Source organism: Furipterus horrens, unplaced genomic scaffold, assembly GCF_987537825.1.
Source record: "Furipterus horrens unplaced genomic scaffold, mFurHor1.1.pri manual_scaffold_3, whole genome shotgun sequence".
In the NCBI taxonomy this organism is placed as follows: Eukaryota; Metazoa; Chordata; class Mammalia; order Chiroptera; family Furipteridae; genus Furipterus; species Furipterus horrens.
The window spans coordinates 30,699,086-30,723,448 of NW_028327173.1; the positions used below are offsets into that span (position 1 = coordinate 30,699,086).

At 44.5% G+C, this 24,363-nt stretch overlaps 1 pseudogene; it reads left to right on the forward strand.

The window, feature by feature from the left end:
- The first annotated feature begins 9,243 nt into the window (after positions 1-9,243).
- LOC150014800 (small ribosomal subunit protein uS8 pseudogene) lies at positions 9,244-12,751 on the forward strand (annotated as a pseudogene).
- The last annotated feature ends 11,612 nt before the right edge of the window (positions 12,752-24,363 follow it).

Below are 24,363 nucleotides of genomic sequence, written 5' to 3' on the forward strand. Positions count from 1 at the left end.
TAACATGAGAGGATGCATAGTGGAGGAAGAGCCGGCCTTGAGACAGAGAAGAAGTGTCAGGGATGTACAAGGAACTCCAAAAGAGAATGGCAACATGGAAGCCAAGAACAGAAATTGTGAAATGCTCCTAAAGACTGAAGTGTGCCTTGGATGTAGCACCATGAGGTTATTGGTAATCTTAATGAGAGCATCGGAATAATAGAAATGAAAGTCAGATTAAGTGGTTTGAAAGGGCAAAGGATAAGTGTTCTGGTTTGAAGATGGCAGAATGATCACTTACAGCAGTCTCCTAAAAATATAGGACATTCCTTTTACCCAGACTTTGAAAAATGCTTGGTGAGGGAGCACTAGCACCATTGAAAGGCTTTGTATTGGGCCCCGCCCCTCCTCCCACAGCCCCCACTTGGCCACAGCGTCCTCAGCTCCTCAGGTGCAGGGCCTCTGATTTAGCCTAATTGCATGTCAGAGTTCCCACTCGGCCTGGCAGCCCCACCCCATGGGTCTCCATGGCTATAGCCCCGGGTGCTTCCTCATTGGCTAGTGGTACCCCCAGGGTGGCCCCTGGCTGGTGTGGCTCAGTGGACTGAGCGTCGGCCTGCGAGCTAAGTGTCGCTGGTTCGATCTTCCAGTCAGGGCACATCAGAGAAGGAAAACTCTGACTCCAAAAAACCTCCGCTGCCTTGCGGCACACCTCTTCAGGGGAAAGGCTAAGGGAGTAAACCCCGACAGAAAATCCGGAGCCGGAGTCCCTAAGGCGGTTTGACGTTGTAGTCAACACCGGCAACTCCTGCGGCGCACCTGAAGCCAAGCTGTATTGACTCCGTCTTTCCCTTGGACCCTTCAGCTGAGAAGAGAGGGGGGGTCTGCTGCATGGGCAACAGCAGACCCTCCATATCACCCTGCCCAGGCTCTGTAGCTTCAGCTTCTCTGGAGAGGACACTCCAGCATCATCGCAAGATGTCGATTCAACATGGGAGGAGACAGATACCGTGTCACTCCCGAGTCGGACTGCACAGCCATTCTCGGCGGTGCAGATAGACTCTTAAGAAGCTACACCATCATCTCTCGAGACGGACGGCTGCCGACGACGACGACCCCCAGGGTCCAATCCAACCGCCCCAGCGGCTGCAGAAGCTCCGAGGGTTCCAGAGGCTCCAGCGCCTCCACCGGCTCCAACCGCTCCAACGGCTGCCATCTTCCCTCCAACAGCCTGCAGCTGCCTTCCATCTGCCCCCCAAATGCTGCCTGATCCCCTCCCAGCCTGGCCCTGCACGGCTGTGGACAGTTGCAGGGGGAAGGAGCAGAGCCCAGCCACAAGGCAGTGAAGGCACAGAGTCCTGCTCAACATACAGTGAAACAGGCAGCAAAGAAGAAAAACATCTATCAAGAACTGCTCCGCAGGTTTGGAAGATCAAATCGCAGTCACGGCATCAAAAGAGTGTACTGCACCCTATGTCAAATCGAAGTGAGCGTGAAAGCCCAACACTGCTTTGCCTGCAATAAATGCATCGCTGGGTTTGACCATCACTGCGAGTGGATGAACACCTGCATCGGGAGCAGGAATTACTGGTGGTTCTTCAGTTTTGTGGTCTCCACAGTAGCCTGGTTGCTGTGCACGGTAGCAATAGTATTGGGCTATTTTATCCACCAACTTGTGAACCCAGATGTTGGCATTCAGAACACGTGGCTGTGGTTTCTGCTCTCTTTTTACCCAAAGGCAAAGAGCACAGTGATTGTAATAATCGGGGTGATCATGCTGGTGTTGGAACTCATCAGCCTCCTGATAATAGGGAAGGTGTTCATCTTCCACCTTTACCTAGTGTCAAACAGGATGAGCACCTATGAGTACCACACACAGGGCCGCGAACAACAGAGGCCAGGTGCCTCACAGAGGAGCACTGTGAGGTCCATACAACAACAAGGAAAACCACAGGTTTGGTGAGCCTGCTACCTGATGCTTCTGTCCCTGGAATGAAAGCACCTGACATCTCCAGACCCCACACTACGTGACCCTTACCCCGCCTGCGGCTGCCTCTGAGATGAAACCACGTTCTGTTTTGATCAGCGTGTCACACCTGCAGCTGCCAGAAGGCCTGACCGTTGACAAGGCTCACCAAAAAAAGAAACAAAAACAAAAACAAAAACACTCTGTGCTCTCCCCTATAAAAGAAACCTCTTTTCCTAGAAAGGCGGAGTCCTGACTACCCATGGCGGGTCTCCACGCTTGATGATTTTCCCAGTAAACCTCTGCTTTCCAAAAAAAAAAAAAAAAAAAAAAAAAGAAAGGCTTTGTATTGGCAAGTCAGAAAGGACATTAGATAATGCTGCCCTTGAAATGGGCTCCCTGAATTCAATGCATCATAGGAATGGCAGAGGCCAAGTGGAGCATTTAACTGTCCAGATAAGAGAGGCATCTCTCTCTCTCTCTCTCCCTCTCCCTGTCTCTGGTGTGCATGTGTGTTGGGGGGCAGGGATACATGTGTGTATGTGTGTGCATGTGCAAAAACAACTAGAGCAGTGCACTTTTAGTCTGTGTCAGCTCTCTAACTCTGTTATAATCTAGATGGGAGAGACTTTGATCATATCATCTGAACTGCTTCCGTAGATAGTTGATTCACTCTTGATGACATCTTGCTGACTGTAACTAACAAAAAGTTATGAACAAAAAGTAGCTTAGCAAACAACCTGCTTTTGTAAGACACATGCATGCCAGAGGGTGGGAAATAAACAGCATAAAAATTAAGGACACTGTTACGCTGATGAATTTTCCAGAGGTCTAGTGATCTGAGGCATGTAAGTATATGATCCCTCAAATGAAATGGGGAGTAGCCCCTGTTCAAGTTATTGCAAATTCCAAATCAATTTATTAAGTAGAATTTTGCTGTGTTTAGGGGTATGTAAATGTATGACAATAATTATATATAAAAGTGAGTAAAGATTGGACAGCAATGTACATGAAAAGATAACTAAAATCTCTTCTTTTGTTTAGAGAAAATGCTTGTCAATTGTATCTGAATTAACAGCACGGAATCTGTGATGAAATAGCAGAATGAAACTTAGCACCATTTAGCTTTCCTTCCCATCTACCGCAGACTTTCTGAAGTTTGGAAGGAAGGCCTGAGGGTCATTAAATTCTCTCTGTGGTAGGAGGATGAATGTGTTAGTCTCAAACCATCCATAATAGATGGATGTCTAGTCTAGCCTTAGAAATCTACTCATATGATGATCACTGCACAGCCTCCCTTGGCAGTTCTTAAGTGTTCTTAGAATTTTAATGTTTATTAAATCCAAACCTCATCAACTTATTTCCAAAGCCCAGACAATGGCAGGCAGGATCTATTGGAATTGATTCGTCACCTGTCTTTTCCTTGCCAGGTTCTCATCCTCCTTGCCAGGCACTTAACAATGTCGAACTACTTCCTTTCTCTTCTAATTGCCAGACTTTTTTCTACTCAGTCTTGCATCACCCCCACCAGCTTCTCTCTTCCTGTTCACGCCCCACCTCTCCTTTTCTTGGTGCTGGACCCTCAGTCTCCTTTAGACTGAATTCTTGGAGCACTCCTGATTCCACTTGCTGGATTTTGCAACTTTGCAGTTACACCTCTGACTTTTTCTGAGCAGTAATGCTTTAGGCATAGGATTAATCCTATCTAATTGTGTATTACTGTAGCAGGCTAAGGGAAATTGATGCCTGTTTTGTCATATTTACTAGAAATAACTTAGCTTTAAATTGTTCATCCAGCGATGCTCACGTTACCTATTTAGTCATTTTACACCATTATAGCCCTGTACTTCTACTTCTTCTGTACTTAGGTAGATTGGGTGACGCCTTCCTGACAAAGAAGGGCAAACATCCCTTAGAATGGTTTGGCTGACATTTTGTTGAAGAGTCATGAAAAAAAGCAATTCAGGTGTAAACGTTCCTGCTCTGAACATTCATTTTACAAGTACTTAGTGAGCATATATTATATTCTAAATGCTAAGCCTTTGGGATGAGTCAGACTCAGACTGTCCTCCTGGAGCTCACCTCTGCAGTTGTGTGCCAGGCATTTTCACTGATAATTATGATAAGACGTAATGATGGCTCTAAGTGTCATGGGAGCACAATGGAAATACAGTTCAGTCACCAACATTTTCTTTTTCTTTTTAATCCTCACCCAAGGACATGCTCATTGATTTTAGAGAGTGAGGAGGGGGTAGAAATAGAGGGAGAGAAGCATCGATGCAAGGGAGAAACAGCTAACGGCTACCTCCTGCACACATCCCAGCCAGGGATCGAACCCGCAACCCTTTGGTTTACAGGATGATGCTTCAACCAACTGAGCCACACTGGCCAGGACACAAACACTTTCTCAAGCAACTTCATTCTGATCAGTGGGTACTATGCTGAGTGAGGGAGCTACAAAGATGAATCATATATGGTCTCTACCCCCAGGAGTTCACAGCCTAGTGAGGAAGAGTATCACACATTTAGGAGAGGGTGAGCAGAATCCAAAGCCAAGAACTCTAGTAAGAGAGGGACTTAAATGTCCACACAGAAATAGATTTAAAAGCCCGGAGCAGACCTGCACCTAAATGGGAACTTGACATATAACGAGGTAGCCTTACAAATCAGTGGAGGAAATGGTAGATTATTCAATAGATAACTTGGGGGCAATTAGTTACCAATATAGGGAAAAAATAGATCGGTACCTCTCATCACTTACAAAAACCAACCCCAGGTAGTTCAAAGACTTGATATGCAAAAAATATATATAAATCGTTTAGAAGACAATATAGGAGAATATTTTTGACTTCAGAATAGTGTAGGAATTCTTAAACAAGATGCCAAAAGTTCTAACCACAAAATAAAAGATCAACAAATCTGAAAATCAAAATGCAAATCAAATTAACTAAAATGGAAAAGTCTAGCAATAACAAGTTTTGGACAAGATGTGAAGAAATTGGAACTTTTATACATTGCTGCAGAGAGTAAAATCTCCTAAAACCTTCTAGGAAAGCAATTTGACAATATCTAATAAAAATAAAGATACACGTATCCTCTGGCCAAGCAATTATAGTCTTAGATATAAATGCAAAATAAAATTGCATATATGCAAGGCTGTCCAGAAAAATTCCAGCCATTGTTAAGCGCAGCATCAATGCAACCTGGCAGCCAAGGAGCGTGGACTGGAATACACATGTGTAGACAATGACAACTTCACTGTACTAGTCAGTGTGGGGGCGGTAGATGCTGTTGAGTGAGCATGTGTACTGTGTGGCTGTCACATTCAAAATGACTGAGCTACTAGAGCACGAACCTGTATCAAATTTTACCATAAGCTTGAACATTCTTCTGTGGAAACTCATGCATCACATCTGGTACAAAGTTTTTTGGCAAAACATCAAATCACTCAGGTGACTCAGCCCCACTACAGCCCAGATTTGGCACCCTGTGACTTCTGGCTTTTCCCAAAACTAAAATCATCTTGAAAGGGAAGAGATTTCGGACCATGAAAGAGATTCAGGAAATCATGACAGGGCAGCTGATAGCAATTGGGAGAACTGTGTGAGGACCCCGGGTGCCTGCTTTGAAGGGGACTGAGGCATCATTGTCCTCTGTACAATGTTTCTTGTATCTTGTATCTTCTTCAATAAATGTCTCTATTTTTCATATTATATGGCTGGGTAATTTCTGGACAGGCCTTGTATGTATATACACGTGTATAAGGAGATATGAATAAAAGAAGAGAAGACTATTCCTTAAAGCATTATTCATGACAGTAGAAAACTGGAAACAATTTAAATGTCCATCATCAGGAGACTGGATAAATAAATCATAGTATATTAATCAAATGTGTGACAGATGTTAAAATTGAACTGTATTTTAGTTTCATTTCAAATTGAGATGCAAAATCACCATGCAGGACTTGCAAACGAGATTTGTAAAAACCAGTCCATAGTTCTTTAGTTCACACTACATTGAGGGTAACTAAAGAACTGGGAGTTGGAAATAGAAAGAGGAGAGATATGAAGGCCTTGTTAGAACGGTCCTGTGCTGAGTTGGTCAGGGCCAAGGATGCACAAGTAAACCATGTTTATCTGACACTAAAACATCTTCCCGCTACAGCAGCCTGTCCTGCCTATGCCACCCTGGCCTTGCCACACTCAGGTTCATTTCCCCGACCTTCAAGTGTCACCTTCACTTTCTGGCTCATAGTTATTCATTCACTCAGATATTTATTGAGGGTATAACAGATGATGCTGGTACCATACCCATATCCCCTTGGCAGAGCCTAGAGGCACCTGCAGCTTCTGAAGACTGTGGATGGCTTGTGCCTCAAACACCTGCATTTCTTGGCCTGAAGGCTTTATCTGGCTGCAGGACTCTTGGCCCATGAGTGAGGCAGGCTGACATGCTCGGGAATTAGCACCCTCAGGAGTAATCCTCAGGAGTGGCAGTTGGTGAAAAATACCCCAGCTGCTTCCTCATCTGGAGCAACATTCTAGTCATTCCCTGGGAGGGTATCCGGCAGGATGGAGCCCCAGTTGCCCATAGCCATAACCCCCTCATTAATGCACCTTTGATTGGCTTTTCCCCCTTTTCTGTCTCATTCTCCTACTCTCTCACTACACTTCTTGGGATCACCCACAAGTGAGCTACTTGTGCTTGCCTCAGAGCCTGAGGGGACCCAAATTAAGACAGAGGGCTTTCCTTCCTTCAAGCCCCAGGCACGATCCCTCCTCTCCACTCCCTTTGCTCCAGCTCCTTCTTAGCTTTGTCACACTATTCTGGAGCCTTTCCAATTGCAGGACTGTCTAGCCCACTTTGACCAGAGCAAAGTCGATACCCTGTCCTTTGTCCTTCTTACTAGCGCCACACCAGAACTGCACGTGGAAAGTCTGCTGGGTAGGGTGAATTGTTGAAAGTTCTTCTTACATTTCAACAGATTAATCCTCCCAACTTCTCAAGAAACCGTGTATCTCAAGATATTGCCGGTTAGGTACCCGATGACGTCAATAAAGCAAGTCTCGCAATAAAGTAAGTCATAATCTTTTTGCTGGTCGAGGGTCTTGCCTTCAGTTTGTTAAAAACAAAACATCTGTGAAGTTCAGTAAAGCACAGCATGATAAAATGAGGTATTCCTGTGTCACCCTTAGGTTGAGAACTGCTTACAGGTGCTAAAATCGAGACACACAGGTTATAACAAAATCAGAATAAATTCTTCCTCAATTTGAACCAGAAACCAGCTGGAAAAGAAATCCAGCAATTTATTAGATTTAGATATAAATGCAGACAGTTTCCAAAAATACCTGTTTATGCTGGATACTTTGATTAAGGGTGTATAGATGGAGTGATGTAATTATTTATTAATTTCCACTTATTACCACCAAGAGGAACACCAGCAGGCTAGCCAGGACCGGAGCCAACTGAAGAGAAACGTGTCTCACTGTTTTCAGTGAGGTACCCTTACGAGACTGCTCGGATTTTGAAGCCAACCTACCTCTGCTCCAATCTTGGATCCAGCACCTAACAGGCAGGTGACTGCAAACAATTTACCCCTCTATTTCTTAGTTACCTTAATTATAAGTTGGAGATAATAAAAGTACCTATCCCATAAGGTCGCTGTTATTAAGGCGGGAATGGGGATGATAACGTCGCTGTTGTTCTGGGCTCATCCCTGCCGGCTTCTCACTGCCATCTTCTTCTGCCTGCTCCATCAGAGAGCATCTTACCCCCTGCCTTTCATCCCTGCACTTCCTTCCTCCTTCCCCTAACCAGCCACTTCCTCAACCCTATCCCTCTTCTCTCACTGCTGGAGTCTAGCCCAATCCCTCTCTCCATCAGGCAACTGTGTCCTGCACCTTTCACACCTCTGTGTCCCTCCCTCATCTCTCTCCTCCAGCAGAGGATATAAGCATACAGGAGAGGTCTATTAGTATGTTGCAGAATGGAAGGGTAAGGGGGTACAGTGGAGTGATGATTGAGGATCAAAGCAAGGAAGGAAGGTGGGTGGTCAGGTGTGTGGTGTACAGGCCAGGCAGGAGGGAAGGTCAGAAAGGTAGGGTGACCCAGTGCACAGGATTCATCCTGAGAGGCCTGTGGAGGAAGAAGCGTTAACTCTGACCTTCTTCTCCCCAGGGCAGAGCTTCTTCCATTTTATCCTAGGACCTCAGGCAACTCCCTCATTCCAACTGTCTGGAAGGAGTGATTGAACCAGAATCATCTGTCTCTCACAGATTAAGGTGGCAGGTCTGTCGCTTCTCAAGAAAAGGTCTTAGGAGAGGAGCTCAGCTCCTCTAGCTGCCAGCCTGCCCCAGTCTTGCAGCAGCATCTTGGCTGTATCTGGGAAGTGGGAGATAAGAATACTCTGTTTCTTATCTATTAAAATACTGGCTCTCTGGCTGAAGACCTAATTTAGATTATAATCTCCCAGAATCATGTCCAGCAATGCTGCACAGCAAAAAAAAAGGATAAACAGTGGTGTGGTAGAAATAGGTTCCATCTTCAGCTCTGCCACTCACCACCCATGTGACTTCGAGCAAGTCATCTGGGCTCTCTGAGCCTCAGTTTCCTCATGGGGTAAAGTACCCACCTCATAGGTTACAAGGACAGTTAAATGAGATGATGTGCGAAAGGTCCACAACACTACGAGAGCGGAGACTGTCGATTTGTTCACCATTTGTAGTCCAGTGCTTGGCACAGAGTATTCCCTCAATAAATATTTGTGATAATTGAATGAATAAGTAGGCACCTAACAAAATGTAGCCAGTATCCCTTTGTCTGGGCTGATTCTGGCTGATGGGAATGATATTCTGCCCTGACATGGTCCGCCCCCCACTCCGCCCCCAAAATCTCTACTTCAAATCCAGGAATAGTGGCACACTAATCTAATGTGTCTGGGAAACTGCATCAAAAAGGGGGTTTGGCCCTGGCCAAGTGGTTAAGTTGGTTGGAGCATAGTCCCCTGTACCACAAAAGGCTGTGGGTTTAATCCCCAGTGGGGGGCATATGGGAGGCAACCAATCAATGTTTCTTTCTCACATCAAGGTTTCTCTCCCCTCTCTCTAAAAATCAATAATAAAAAATATGTACCCGAAGGTGAGGAGGGGCGAGGCTTGTGTGAAATGAAAGTCTCAATAATATTGACTGTCCCCATTGAGGAATTGAATACAGTGCTTCTCCAACCTTAGTGTGCCTCCAAATCACCTGGGGATCTTGCTAAAAAGCAGGTTCTGTCCACCATCTTCCCATGCCACTAAATGGTGCGCGTAAATGTCCTGGCTGCTGCTCTCAAGAGCATCAACAATGCCAACAAGAGAGGTGAACACTAGGCTCTTATTAGGCTGTGCTCCAAAGTCATTGTCCAGTTTCTAGCTGTGATAATGGAGCATGGTTACACTAGAGAATTCGAAGTCATTGATGTTCACAGAGCTGGGAAAGTTGTTGTGAACCTCATGGTGTGGAGTGATCCACCCCAGATCTGATGGGCGGCTTGAAGATCTGGAAAAATGGCAGAATAATCTGCTCTTATCCCATCAGTTTGATTTCATTATAATGACAACTTCAGCCAGCATCATGGACCACAAAGAAGCAAGAAGAAAATACAAAGGAGGGAAAAATCTTATGATTCTTTTTCAAGAGATGTAATACATATATGCAGATAAAATGCCTCCATGGATCTAAAAAGCAAGTTCTGATTCAGGGAGGCCCGACAAGCTCCAGGTGATTGCTGACTGCTAGCTATGACCTCATTTTGAGTAGCAGGGGTCTAATACAGGGGTCAACAACCTTTTCTGGAAAAGGCCAGATAGTAAATATTGGAGGCTTTATGAGCTCTGTGATCTCTGCTGCAACCGCTCAACTCTGCCAGTCTAGAACAAGAGCAGATGGGTATGGTTGTGTTCCAATAAAACTGTATTTGCAAAAACCAGGAGCAGAGTAGATTTGGCCTCTGGGCTGTAGTTGGCCTATGCCTATGCCTCTGGTCTAATATATTTAAAATCCGCATGTAATTTTGGAAATGGACATCAGTGAGCATATCTCCTGAGCTTCTGATAATTTCTTCAGATACGGTTACTTCCCCTTCCTACAGATCTACCTCCCACTACCCACAATGGTTCCAGAGTAGAGCACCCACTGTCAGGTTCCCACAATGGGACTCTGACTCCAGCCTCCAAGTGGTTGGTTCTAGATGGTGGTACCACTCCAATGGGCATCATTCACATTCTATTCTATAGGACATTGTACTCCAGGGATGCCCTTTGCATAAAAAAACAAGGGGAATGGCATCTTTCGTGCTGTACAACTTTGACTGAAATGGGCTATTCATACTCTTTCCTTAAGATTCTGAAATTGAGTCTAGGAAATTTCTGATTCAGTCTGTCCTCTCAAACTGAGGATATATAAGTGTAGATGAAGCCCGCCTGCTTTTTTTTTTAACCTGTCAATTGGGATGCAGAGAAAATTAGTAGTGAGAAAGAATGAAGCAGATATTCAGAGAGAAACAATGGTGAGAAGAGGTGAGAGGGTTTCCTGGGTTCTCTGTAGCACTACAATCCTTGACTCCAGGCCATTCCAGAGGTCCAGCTGCATCCTTGCCCTTGGGTTCTATGAGAGAATCTGTATTCTCATATAAATTCATTTTCTTTTGATTAACACTAATAGAATTCTGTTCCCTGCAAACCACAGTCCTAATAGTATTAGCAAACAACAAAAGAATATCTTAATAGAATTCAAATATAGTAGGATTTTTTAAAAATCAGTGTGCAGATAGATTATTGCAGGAGCACATATTTTTGTTTCAAACTGGATCTCCCAGGCAATAAAGTATGTGATATTTCATAATTATTAAAGTACATCTGTATTCTAATGATCTACATAGGCATAAATCATTTTGTCAGTTGTATAGTAACTTCTTAACCCCTTGCTTTGGTTAGAGTCAGTGGCAGAGAAAAAAAAACTACTGCTTTGACAGAAAAGGATTTATTGAAAAGTATTAAATGGCTTACTATATAGTTAGACGGGCTGATGAAACAAACTGTAGGCTGATCTTCCAGGAACAACTCTCCAATCCATACTGTACAACTGGGCTGTGAAGGCTACTGCTCCTGCCAACAACAGGAGTCCATCTACCTGCTGAATCAGGGTATAACCACGAATAGCCACTAGCTCTGGGATCACGTCACACTTCTGCAGCAGGAAGCTACCTGCCAAATTAGGGAGACCTTCACTATGCTTCTGGGTCCAAACCAAACTGCTTTCCTCTAAACCATCATCAGGACCAGCAAGATAGATGTCTCAAACTCTCCCTCTCTTCCCCCTCTTAACTCAGTTCATTTTCAGGTCCTGAGGGAATGCATTTAATTGAAGGAACCTAAGTCTCATTCAGAATCCTAGCAGCAAAGAAGTCTGGAGAGTGTAGTTTTTAATTTTATAATTTCTGCACCCAGGAAGACACACCATAATGAGACTTGAACAGATAAATGTTGAGTGAATCCACAGAATCAGCCACCGCCCTAATTGGTCACACAGCTGTAAAATAAAAATTATATTTTTGTGAAGAAAATGTAAACATGAGAAACAAACAATAACACAATAGTTCACTGCATTTGTCAGAATAATACCACATAATGTACAAACTTTTTTTTTTTTTTTTTTTTTTTTACAGACAGGGTTAGTTATGTATTCATTTCTACTCAGGCAACTGGAACAGCTTTTAACATCTGAATGATTATGATGAGTAAAAAGATTTGTACGTTCATTCATTTACTCAACAAATACCTTTTGAACACTTGGTGTGTCAGGCATGGCTTCTGGGCTGTAGCTACAACAGGGAACAATGGGTGTTTAGCTGAGTGATTTCAGTAGGAAGATTAATTATATTTGCTCTTCCACTATACATTGCCAAAGATTAGTTGGCTTAAGAGTGAAGCAAACAAGGCAAAAACTCTTAAGGATCATCAAATCATGGTGAAATTTTGGTCAAGAGAGGCTTTTGTTTTAAAACCTAACATGTAGATTTTTAAAGTTGACTCACATGCCATTTCATGCTTTGACCAAATGTTTGCCCCTTGGGGTTAAAAAGGCCAAATATTTAAATATCTTCAAGCACTGCAACTACTTTGTCTTTGCCTCTGTCGCCAGAGCCCCCGAACCCTTTCAGTCTCACAGAGGACAGAGGGAATTTTCATAACGAGTCTTTTTCTTTTATTTATTTATTTTATTTTATTTCATTGTATTTTTGCAACTTACAAATTTTTATTTCTAATAAAGTAAATATCAATCTTTAATATCATACATAAACAAAAAGCTCATTGGGTGGAAGGGGGTCCTTTTTTTTCTTCCAGAGCCAAAGCACAGTGAGACCAAAAAGAAAACCCCTGTAGTTTATCCCCAGCCATGCCTGGTCCACGCCCTGCTCTGACCTCACAGGCGCCAGTGTGACACCACTGCAAGCCCATCCTATATATATGGCTACTGCGCCTCATCGGCAGTGGGGCTTTCGCCCAGGTGTGGTTGGCCCTGCACCTGCCTACAGGAACTGAGGTGGCCATCAAAGCCATCCAGCAAGGCGAGGCATCTGCATATTTTGAAGAAGTCAGTTGCCACCAGTGTTTACACCATCCAAACATCGCACAGATATTTGAAGTAATTTACACTGAGGGCACGTGCTACCTCTTCATGGAGCACGTGCGTGGAGGCATCTTGCGAGAACACCTGCAGAACTGCGGCCCCAGTACCGATGAGGCAGCCAGGCCTATGTTTTGACAGCTCCTGTCGGCAGTGCAGTACTGTCACCAAAAAAAGATTGCCCATCGAGATCTAAAGCTAGATAACATCTTGCTGGATGGCGAGAGGAATCTCAAACTAACTGATTTTGGTAGCAGGAACTATACTGACAACATACTGAGTACCATCTGTGGAACCATACATCATATGGCCCCAGAGGTCTTCCAGGGTCAAGCCTATGATGGCCCCAAGGTTGATACATGGAGCCTGGGGGTAATTTTGTACAGGATGCTGGTGGGGCATTTGCCATTTACCGGGGACTTTGCTGGACAAGCGAAGGAGAAGATCATAAGTGGGCAGTTCATTGTACCAGATTTCCTCTCCAAAGAGGGTCAAGATCTTATAAAAAAAACGCTTGACCCTTAATTCCCAGGACAGGCCAACCCTGGAAGACCTACTGCAAGACCCATGGGTCACCAGGGGCTGGGGGGAGGGAATGAGGCCATACACCGAGTCTCCCTGGAGGGACCTTGACCCCCAGGTGGCACACAGAATGAAGAACATGGGGTATACGAAGAACAACATTGAGGACTCATTGAAACAAAAAATTCGATAGGGTCATGGGGACTTACCTGATCCTCAAAACCACCACAGCAAAGATGAAGGGATGCACCATCCAGGTAAGACCCTGCCCCTCCCCTGTCTCCAACATTGGGGAGAGTCCAGAAGACCCTGCCCTTCCCTCAGGTGGCCTGGGGTTGAGGACGTCTGTTCTCCCACTGGAAGCCAGCCTGGCATCCAGGACCAGCACTATGCTACCCAGCCCCCAGTCCAGCACGGCCACCCCCAGCCCAGCCCTCCAGTGTGACCCTGGTGGCTCCCCCACCGCCCCCAGCCACAGCAGAACCAGCAAGGCTGCAGGAGCCCCAGAAGGATCCCCCAGTAACACCTGTGTCCAGACTGCACGGCCTGCTGGTGGGACTACAGACTCTCCCTCTGGCCGCAGCCAGGGTTGGCGGCATGCGGCTCACAGAGCCTTCAGGGTCCTGTCGAAGTACCTGTGCTGTGTGTCACCTGCCCACAGGCAATGCTGCAAAATATCAAGATTCACACAGAAAATAAAATTGTTAAGGTATATTGGATTGATTATGTTGTTCCAGTTGTCCCAATTTCTTTTCCCTTTGCTTCCCTCTTCCCAGTACCCCCATTCCCTCCAGCAATCCCACCCCCCTTAGTTCATGTCCGTGGGTCGTGCATATAAGTTCTTTGGCTTTACCATTTCCTATATTATTCTTAACTTCCCCCTGTCTGTTTTGTACCAACCAATTATGCTTCTTAGTCCCTGCACCATTTCCCCATTTCTCCATGAGTCTTTTTCCATTATCCCTTTCTCTCAACCCCATCCCATCTCCTGTGTCTTTAACTTCTCCTTCTGTAGCAGAAACAGCTAGCTGTTCACCCAACCCATTCCTCTTCTTCCCGGGCACGTAGCTGGACTAAATTTCCCAGGCTCGCTGGGTCTGACCCTGTGACTGATGTTATCCTCACCAGTGTGCATATAGCACCAGTGTTATATGCTACTTCTAGGCCAGACCCATAAAAACGTCCTATGAATATCATCCATGGTCTTTCCCTTTCACGCTTGATGTAGGCAAGCTTGGAATCATAGAAGCCATGTTAAAGATGGGTAAGCCACAAGGTGGAAGAAGTCTAGGTCCTGAATCACCATTTTAAGGACTGCTTCAGATTATACGTTATCAAGACATAAACTTGTATCATGTTTGACCCTTTATGGGTAGTTAGGATGATTTACATAGCAACAACTAGGGTTGTCTTAATGAATGCATCCTTTACTGAATTTCTTCCATTGGCACTTGCACATAGGTGAGGCTCCTCCACAGAAAATGGGAAATCTGGCCCTTGATTCAATATCCCCTTCCAGCCACTACCCTCTCTCTGAACAGGCAAGTGTTGTCAGAAATGTCTTCTCTTACTTTCTCCTCCATTCTACTCACTCTTTGAGCCTCTCTAACCTGGCTTCCACCCCCATCACTTCACCAAAATTTCTCTCACCAAGGTCATGAATAACTTCCACATTGCTAAGTCCAGTGGATCCTTCTCAGAGTCCATTAGATCTCTGAGGAATATCTGACTCAGCTGATGATTCCCTCCTTCCTGAAACACTTTCTCCTGCTTTTGGTAGCACCACACTCTTCTGGCTGATCTCCCATCTCCGCATCTATTTCTTCTCTTTCTCCACTGTTGGCTCATTTGCTTTGACCTGAACTCTAAATAGTTTTATTGCACTTCTCCCTCAAACTTCTTTCCTTATACAATTCCATCCACACCCATACCTTTAATAACTAACTAGGACTCAAATTTATGTCTCCAATCTAGATCTCCCTTATGAGCTCTGAGCACTCTCTCCTTGATGTATTCTCATTACTCATTTCATGACACTGAAGACAGACCAAGAGTCCAGGACCAGAGAAATGTGAATGATTGCTGATGTGTCCAAATCCAACAGGAGAATCAGGCCCTGGCCAAATAGCTCAGTTGGTTAGAGCATCATCCTAATACACCAATGTTATGGGTTCAATTCCCGGTCAGGGCACATACAATAATCAACCAATAAATACATTCAAAGGTGAGACAACAAATTAATATCTCTCTCTTTCTCAAATCAATAACTTTAAAAACAAAATTTAGATTCCACATATAAGTGAGATGATGAGGTAGTTTTCTTTCACTGACTGTTGTAACAGCATATACAATAAATTTTTTTAAAAATTTTAAACAGGAAGTACTAGTTGGACTGGGAGTGGAGGGAAGAATTTGAAGAATACACTGTCTAATAGACCCTGGAGCATGCGGGCTGGGTGAATCAGGCTACTTTAAAGGACTAATGGAGCAGAGACACAGTAAGAGATACTTTGTCTCATCTTTTGCCTATAATGCCCCTCTAAACCAGAGAACTGTTTCAACCTGTATGTCAGACTTGCAAAATTCCAAGAAATGTTTAAATAATAGAGAATATGTTTTTTAAAGTAGACATTCGAGGAGAATTTTAAACATACAAAGTTTGTTTTTGTTGGGTTAGGAACATAAACTTGTATTTTGTACAATTTTATTTGTTCAAGATTATTCTATTTTGTATATTATATTTTATACTTTTTTCATTCGGGATGCAAATGACAGTATCACTGATTTAAATTATTTCAAATATAAAAATGGAGCCCACAAACTACCAAATATTAAGAACAAAATACTTTTACCCAATTAGTAAAAGCAGGCAAAACTTGGCAATTTTAAGAAAATGATGTCAATAGAGCAAATTAGATGTAATTCAGCTGTCACCCTGAGTCCTCCAGCCAGCTGGGGTTGATTACTTTTTTTTTTTTTTTTAAGAGAGAGAGGCAGAGAAATATTGATGTGAAAGAAACACTAATCAGTTAATTGCCTCTCCTATGCGCCCAATCAGGGACCAAACCTGCAACCTAGGCATGTGCCCTGACTGAGAATCAAACCAGCGACCCTTTGCTTTGCAGGACATTGCCTAACCAACTGAGCCACACAAGTCAGGGCTGGTTACTAATACCTAAATAAAAATTACTCAAGCCACTGTCCCATAGGATGCAGAAGTCTGTGCCTTCCTAATGTTTTGTACGCTCCTTGGGAAGGACTCGTGTTCTTGCCACCAGTTCTCCTGTTCTCCAGCTCAGAATGCTTTCTTTATTTTGCTCAGGGTTCTTGCTTGAACCTGGTCTTCCCATCTTTTCATTTCCTCTCCTCACTCCAAGTTGCCCAGGCCTATTCCCCCAGGCTGCCCAAACTCCACATTCCTCACTTCTTACTTTCTCTGGCAGATCAATTCTGCTCTCTTCATCGCATACTCTTCTTTCCCTCTGCCCATGCCTCATGCCTTCCAAAAGGTCAGGAAGAGCAACACAACATTTATTTTGTTTTGTAGGATGAACACGGTTTTACATGATTGAAAGAAAAAGCAAAATGAGCCATGATTTTTTTCTGAAGAGAGCTTTTTCCCACTACAAAGAGAAAAATCATTCCTTGATCATCAACATTTGCCTCTCCCCTGTGCCTCAGTGTGTACTGTTCCCCCTGTCCAGAGCAACCAGTGCCCTGCCCCTACCTTCTATCCTCCCCCCCTCCCCACGGCCCACATACATCCTGTACAACTTCACTGTCCCCTGCACCTGGTACGTGCTTGCTGACTGAACAAATACATTAATTATGTCTTCTCAACTCCTGAATACAAACAGCATTTATTTCTGTAAAAAATCTTCGGGAAAAATAGTGCAAAAATGATGCAGACCTAATCTAATCATTCCATCTCCTGAGCTACCATTACATTCAGTGTCTGCTTCTGCCACTTTATTTCTAGAATTTTTATTGGCTCTTCTAAGTTGAAGGCTAGCCAGAACTGGAACATATTTCCAGAATGGAGTGTGTTGCTGGTCAGAAACCCAGCCACCTCACGGGTTTAGGAATAGGGACATGCTCTGGTCCTGCCCAGTGAGGCTAAGGGGACGTTTGTTGGGGGGGCCTTTCTGGCATGTTATCTTTTGGTCAACATTTGTGGGTTTTCATTTCTGCCTCTGTAAGTGGAATAGCTGTAACAGTGGCTATCAGCTAACAACACAATTCTTCTGGTTTCTTAAAAATTCTTCTCTAGACTCTTTGGAAAAGGGCAGCTTTATCTCTATTATAACAACTCCTAAAGCTATATCACCAAACCAGACTAGTCTCTAGAGCTCCACAGGTATCCAGTTAACTGGCCCCCGGAAAGCTCCACTTGGATGTCCCCCAGGCACATCGAATCCTGTTGGCCCTTTACTTTGCTCACATCGGAGGCTGCTTTCTACTGTCTTTTCCTGACAGGAGCTACTGTACCAATCAAAGCCTCTGGGTCCTGAGGCAGGGATGCAGCCTAGATTTTTCTGTCTGCCACAGCATCTGGCACAAAAACTCACACTTGGTTGATACTGATCAGTCAGTAGGTTGAGTTTGGGCTTCCTTACTCAGATCAGTGATGGATCTGTTTCAGCGAAGTCTGCAAGCAGATATTCTCAGGGCTGATTGCTTTGGTGACTGGCAAGGTAACATTTTGGATTTTTAAAGTTAAGTCAATATGTTAAAGATGAAATTAACTCCTAGAATTTCCAGTTGCTTTCAGACATGATGCGATGTGTTATAATTGCCACCGCCAGGAGCAGAGAGGAAGAGCAAAGCCAAGTCCTTGCTCTCAGTGCTTAGAGACAGTCAGAGGTGCCAGAGGCTGAACACCGGATTTCTACGTGGAGTTCTGGCGCTCTCTGAGTACACTGCCATTCCCCGCTCTTCCCATGTCAGAGGAAAGGTAATTAGCAGCCCACATCAGAGAACAGTAATTAGCATCACGAAGCCCTTGTTGAATGCTGGTTGCCTGACATATGCCTGTGTCTCTGTGATGGGCTGAATTGTATGCCCCTCAAATTCACATGTTGAAGTCCTAACCCCCAGTACCTCAGAATGTGATTGGATTTGAAGATAGGACCTTTAAAGAGGTAATTAAGGTGAAATGAAGTCATATGGGTGCTCCTTAACCCAATATTACTCGAGTCCTTATAAGAGATTAGGATACATACAACACACAGTGGAAAGACCAGGTGAAGACACTGAAAGACGACAGCCATCAACCAGCCAATCTCAGACTTCTAGAAGATCTCCGGAATTGTGAGGAAATAAATTTCTGTTGTTCAAGCCAGTCTGTGGTACTTCGTATGGCAGCCTGAGTAACCTAACATGGTTCCTTTTAATCCTCCCACCAACCCTGGAAAATAAGTTCATTAGCTCCATTTTATGGATAAGGAAACTGAAGCATGAAGCAGTGACTTACCCAATCCTCCAGAACATATAGTGACTGGGTAGGGATGGGAGCCCAGGTTTGCTCGACATACTAACTCTTCGGCAACCTGTGTCCTTCGTTTTAGGAGCTTGGGGCCATTGGGAGGTTTGACAGAAATGAGGTGTGCTCCTGCTCACCTCCCCTCTCTCCCTAACCTCTGGGTTCTCTCGACCTCGTCCTCTCTGTCAGCACCAATAGCCACGCCAGGCATTGTTAATGGCTCCCAGCACAATCAGCTCCTTGATTTCATTCATGTCATTTAGAAATCTCTGAATGCCCGTATGTAGATGCTCTTCCTTGAAATCCTCATACTTTACAGCCTATCTCACCCCAACACCCCAAACTAGAGTTAGTGGAGGTGTGGGGTCTCTTTGTTCCTTCCCCCATCTAGAAAGCTGGCAGAGGGCAGGCCAACTGCCCAAGCAGAGCGCTGTGCCAATCTGACCTCACAGTGGCTCCCTGCATCATTTTATTTAACTCTCCCAAAAAACTAGGAACTAAGCATTATTTTCTACTTTTAAGAATCCACAAAAAATGCTTTCATCTCTTTTAAATCAAAAGAAAAAACGTTTAAGTCAAACAAGATGTGAGGTTTTTTACATTTTTATTTATTTATTTTTAGAGCAAGGGGAAGGCAGAAAGAAAGAGGGAGAGACACACAGACGGAAGAGAGAAATATTCATTGGTTGCCTCCTGCACTTGCCCGGACCAGGGACCAAACCCTCAACCCAGGCATGTGCTCTGACCAGGAGTCAAACCAGCGACCTTCCATTTTGTGGGACGACACCCAACCAACTGAGCCACACTGGTTAGGGCAAAGAAAATTTAATATATAATATTAATATATTCATCTTTATACCAGTGCAGTCATAAAATATAATTTTAGAAGAAATAGTTCTGTAGGAAGGGGCTCAAGAAAGTCATAATGCTGCCCTGGTTGTATTGGTAACAAGTAAGAATACTTTCTGCTACAAATATCAGAAAGCCCATTCTCAATGCTTCGACAGTGACAAGGCTCCATTTCCCTTATGTGAGGAAGTTCTGCATTAGGGAGGCCTCTAGGATCGTCAAAGACACGGCCTCCTTCCAGCTCTCCACTCTGCCTCCCTGCTGTTGGCTTCATCCTCAGCTGTTAGCACAACAGCTACAACAGTTCCAGGACACATCCAGACTTGACAACATTCCCAGGAAGAAGAGACATTGTGACTTCCAGTGTCTCTCTCATAGAAGTGAGACACCTTTCCCAGGACTCCTCCAGCCAATGTCCCCTTAGTCTCACTAGGCAGGAGCAGAGCATGTCCCCCTTCGTAAACCAATTACTGACAAGGGGGATGGAATTAACACAATGGACTCCGACTAATCCTCTCGGGTAAAAGAGACGTTAGGGAGTCAGCCATAATGGCTTTTCTAGAAGTCTTCCTCTAAGAGGTAGGAACTGAAGCCAAAAGTGTGGATGAGCTCACCCAGGGAGAGTGTCCAGACAATGAAGCACAGAGAATGTGGGAGTTTCAACATCTCCAACATCTACTGAGGGCAAAGGGGCAGAGATGGAATCAGTCATGGTTCCTGCTACAGAGGGGTTTCCTGGCTTCCTGTTGGTAGAGACACACCATTAAACAGTTACAAATGGGCTGGAACTATAGCTGGGGTCAGTGCAGGGCCTATGAGAGTAGGCTGGGTTGGAGTCCCAGTTTTACATTAATAACTGTGTGACTGGGCAGCTTGCTTAAGCTCTCTGACTCAGTTTCCTCTCTGTAAAGTACTCTATACACAGTTAAATATCAAATAAATGAAACTCTTATTGTTTTATTATCATCCACATTGTTATCATATTTAGGTGGTGGGAATTAACAAGCCAGTGTGCCGGTCAGATTTGTGTCTTTGTTAGATGGTTTGGGCAGGTTGGGGTCGTCCCTGCTCTGGGTTTTCTCTTCACTAGATCACTGAGAGCAACACACTGAGTTTCCTTCTGGTGGCCCCCAGCAGACTCCTCCACATTCCAGCAGCATCTGTATAAAATCTCTGTTGGTTTTAGCTGCAATCCTGTGCTTCTGAATCAGAATGGATTACCGTCCCTCCTTTCACCCCTGTCCGCTTGTATTGTTGCCACTCAAAGAAATGAATCAGGTTTATTAAGTATGACCTCTCTTTTGCGGGCCCTGCCCTGGTCTGCAGATCTGTACCTGTCTGCTGCTCTCCTAGCTCATTCCAGTTGGAGAGGCCTCGGCCTTCCTTGGCGCTTGCGTAGGGGCAGGGACACAGGGACAGACAGCTGAGTGGCCACCTCTTTTCTTGTTTACAGAGACTGATGCACCAGGCTGGATCGGACAAAGGCAGGACACTCTGCTGTAGTGAGTACAAGGCCCTTTGTTGCCAAGGCTGTGGAAAAAATAGGAACAAAAAAGGTAAACATCGCATCCAAATATGCTAATAATTAACACTTAGCACCATGGATATAAAAAGCACTTAATACTAAATTACTATGATCATAATAGCTATTCTTTATTCAGCTTTACTCCATATGGCGTCATTGCCTGGTAGTTAAGTACATGTGAGATGGAGCCTGACTGCGTGGGTCCAAATCCTGGCTCTGCTCTTTATCAGATTTGTGACTTTGAAGAAGCTATTCAAGTTACTCAAACTCCTCATTCTCGGTTTTGCATTTAAAGCACAAAGTACACACCTCATAGGGTGATATCAGTTCATATTATGCTTATAAGGCATATAAACATGGCCTGCCACATAATAAACACTCAATAAATATCATATTTTTATATACCAGGTTAGGGCTTTTTGTACATTGATCAGCAATTTAGACCTCAAAACAAAGCTGTGACATAGCCATTATTATTATTATTATTATTATTATTATTTATCAGTTGAGGAAATCAAGATTCAGAGAGGTTGAGTAACTTTCCCAAGGTCATACAGCAAGAAAGTAGCAGAACCCAGTTCTGTCTGACTCTAAAAGTCATGCACTTTCCACTGCATCAGGTCACTGTCTTCCATGGAGCTCCTGGCAAGAGGTCCCACATCTGTTGTGATGATGACACATTGTTGGTGATTGTTTCACAAATTCCTCCTCCCTTTAATCACAGTTAGAACACACTAGGTATTCTCAGAATGAAGGACAGAAGAACCTTATATACAGGTTCTCCAGCCCAGCTTTATGCCAAGGCTCCAACCTGTCCTAGAACATACAAAGCCCAGTTCTCAAGGTGGAAGACCAGCTAAGGAAGAGCAGAAACATGGCCCCGCTCCTGTGAAGACTCACTCAAGTTCTACCTGTCTGATGACTTGGCTGGCACAGTAGAGCCATAGGGCAGAACCTGGCCACAGGGTACCAGGCCTCACCAGGTCAGGGGCTGGGCAGGTCTGGGGCCAAGATGGCCCAGGACAGATCTTACACCTTAAAGTTTTTGGATATCACTAAGGAAATAAAGTGCAATTGCATGGCCCAAAGCATCTGCCTGACAGAGAACTTAAAATTCTTGAGGAATGTCTGCATCTAGTTTTTTAATGTAAAGGATCCCAGAGTCTGGGTTATTATATCTCTGTGGAGCAAGCATCTGGTTGCCAGAACAAGGAGTGCCCATCCGGGCTCTGACCACTGCCCAGTCCACCAGGCCTCTGCCTCTACCTTTACACAACCAAAGTCAGTCCTCTGCTCATACTTCTACACAACCAACTCTTGGTTAACATTTAAAGGCAGCTAGCTCAGTTTCTAAACAACAACCTGGGCAAAAATCAAATTCAGCCCTACGATATCTCTGTGAAAGAGAGGCAGCTGGCTATATCATTAATTGCAAATATTCACTGAAGTGAAACTAAGGCATTGTGCTTAGTGTGACCCTTTTTACAGCCCCTGTCCATCCCCCCTACGCCTCACTGTCCCTCTAGTTTATGGCTGGCTCCTGACGGCTCCTCCCCTGTGCTTCTCCCACATCCAGATGTCCATTTGCAATCAGATAAGAGCTGGCTGATCATCCTGGACTCTGGGAAACACAGCCCTGGCTCTTCAATGAGGAGATAGTGTGGTGTCAGGATGAGAGCCTATTAAGGGGACTCCTGGAAGTCCCCAGGCTACGTCCACACCTAGTTCAAGGTGGAGGAGCTCACGCGTGTGCTGACAGGCAAGCTGTCAATGCTATGTGGACCCCACCCCCTGGACCTTTATCCCTGACCTTCTTCCTCTCTCCCTTCTACTCATACCTGCCTCTTGCTTCCTAGTCACAGCCCCCACACTCCCAAATGAAGACCAGAGCCAGAGGGAAATGGCCAGGCTGTAGATTCCATGAAAATAAAATGCTCTGTAGTTGGGCAGACATAGGTTTGAATTTCACTATGTTACTTAACAGCTGTGTGACTTGGGCTGGTCACTTAACTTCTGAGTCTCATTTTTCTCATCTCTGAAAGGAGAATAATCTGTACTGTTAGAGTTTCTGTAAGGATTAGAAACAATATAAATAGATGTGTTATACCCAGTGGCACTTAATAAATGGTAGCTATTGTCTGACATACGTAGGTCTCTTTATATATATTTAAAGTATATGTATTTTCTCTCCCTAAATTCTTACATCCACCAGGCTCATGGGTCAGCCCACCAGTGATGTTGCTATGAAGGGCTTGCCTGGGTTTAATCTTAAGCTCTCTTGCAGGGTCTAGACCTTAGTCTGGTATAGACATGGGGGTTTTAGCCACTCTGTCCATGGCTGGGTGACAAACCCTCCCAGTTAGCCTGGGATTGTCCCAGTTTTAGGATTGAGAGTTCCACATCCTGGGAGCATGAAAGTTCAGTCTTGGGAAAACTGGGATGGTTGGTCACCCTATCAAAGCAGTTGACCCAGAGAAAATGGAGAAGAAGCTGGGTTTCTATAACCCTTCCCACCTTACTTACTGGGTGGAGAGGCCTGTCTGGGCACCCACTGGGCCCCTCCTAGGTTCCCATACAAGGCCTGGTTAAGCTAAGGCCAAGGGTGACACCTAGGGGTCGTGTGAAAAACTGCAAGTCTGATAATTAGCCACCTGGCCCTGGAGGCTTTACTTAGTTGGTTCATTAATATACATTTATTGAACTCTCAACGTGTGCCAACCCTCTTCTTAGGCACTGGTAATAAGTCTTGGGGTGGGGTGGGGGGAATCTTGGAAGGGATCCTCAAGCAAGTTAAATTTATGCTGAGACCTACTGATTGAGAAAGTGTTAGCCAGGTCAAGAGAGGAGGGAACAGCAAAAAGAAAAGCTGAATGGAAAAAAGCAATTATAGTATGGAGGAGTTAGATAGTGGCAACCAGGAAAAAAAAAAAAGAAAAAGCCCTGGCTGGTGTGGCTCAGTGGATTGAGTGCCGGCCTCTGAACCAAAGGGTTGCCAGTTTGGTTTCCAGTCAGGGCACATGCCTGGGTTGTAGGCCAGGTCCCTGGTTGGGGGCATGTGAGAGGCAACCCAACCACACATTGATGTTTCTCTCCCTCTTATTCTCCCTCCCTTCCTCTCTCTCTAAATAATAACAATAATAATAATAATAATAATAATAATAATAATAATAATATAAATACATGTTTAAAAGAGAAAAAAAAAAGCTGGAAATGTTAGCAAGGCCTAGCCTGCCATAGGACATTTTTTTTTTTTTTTTGTCTTTACCCCAAGGGCAATGAAAGCTTAGTGAAGGGTTTAAAGCAGGACAGCAACATAATCAGATATACATTTCTCAGTCAACTCCCTGCAGGGTCGAGACTGGTTTGGAGAAC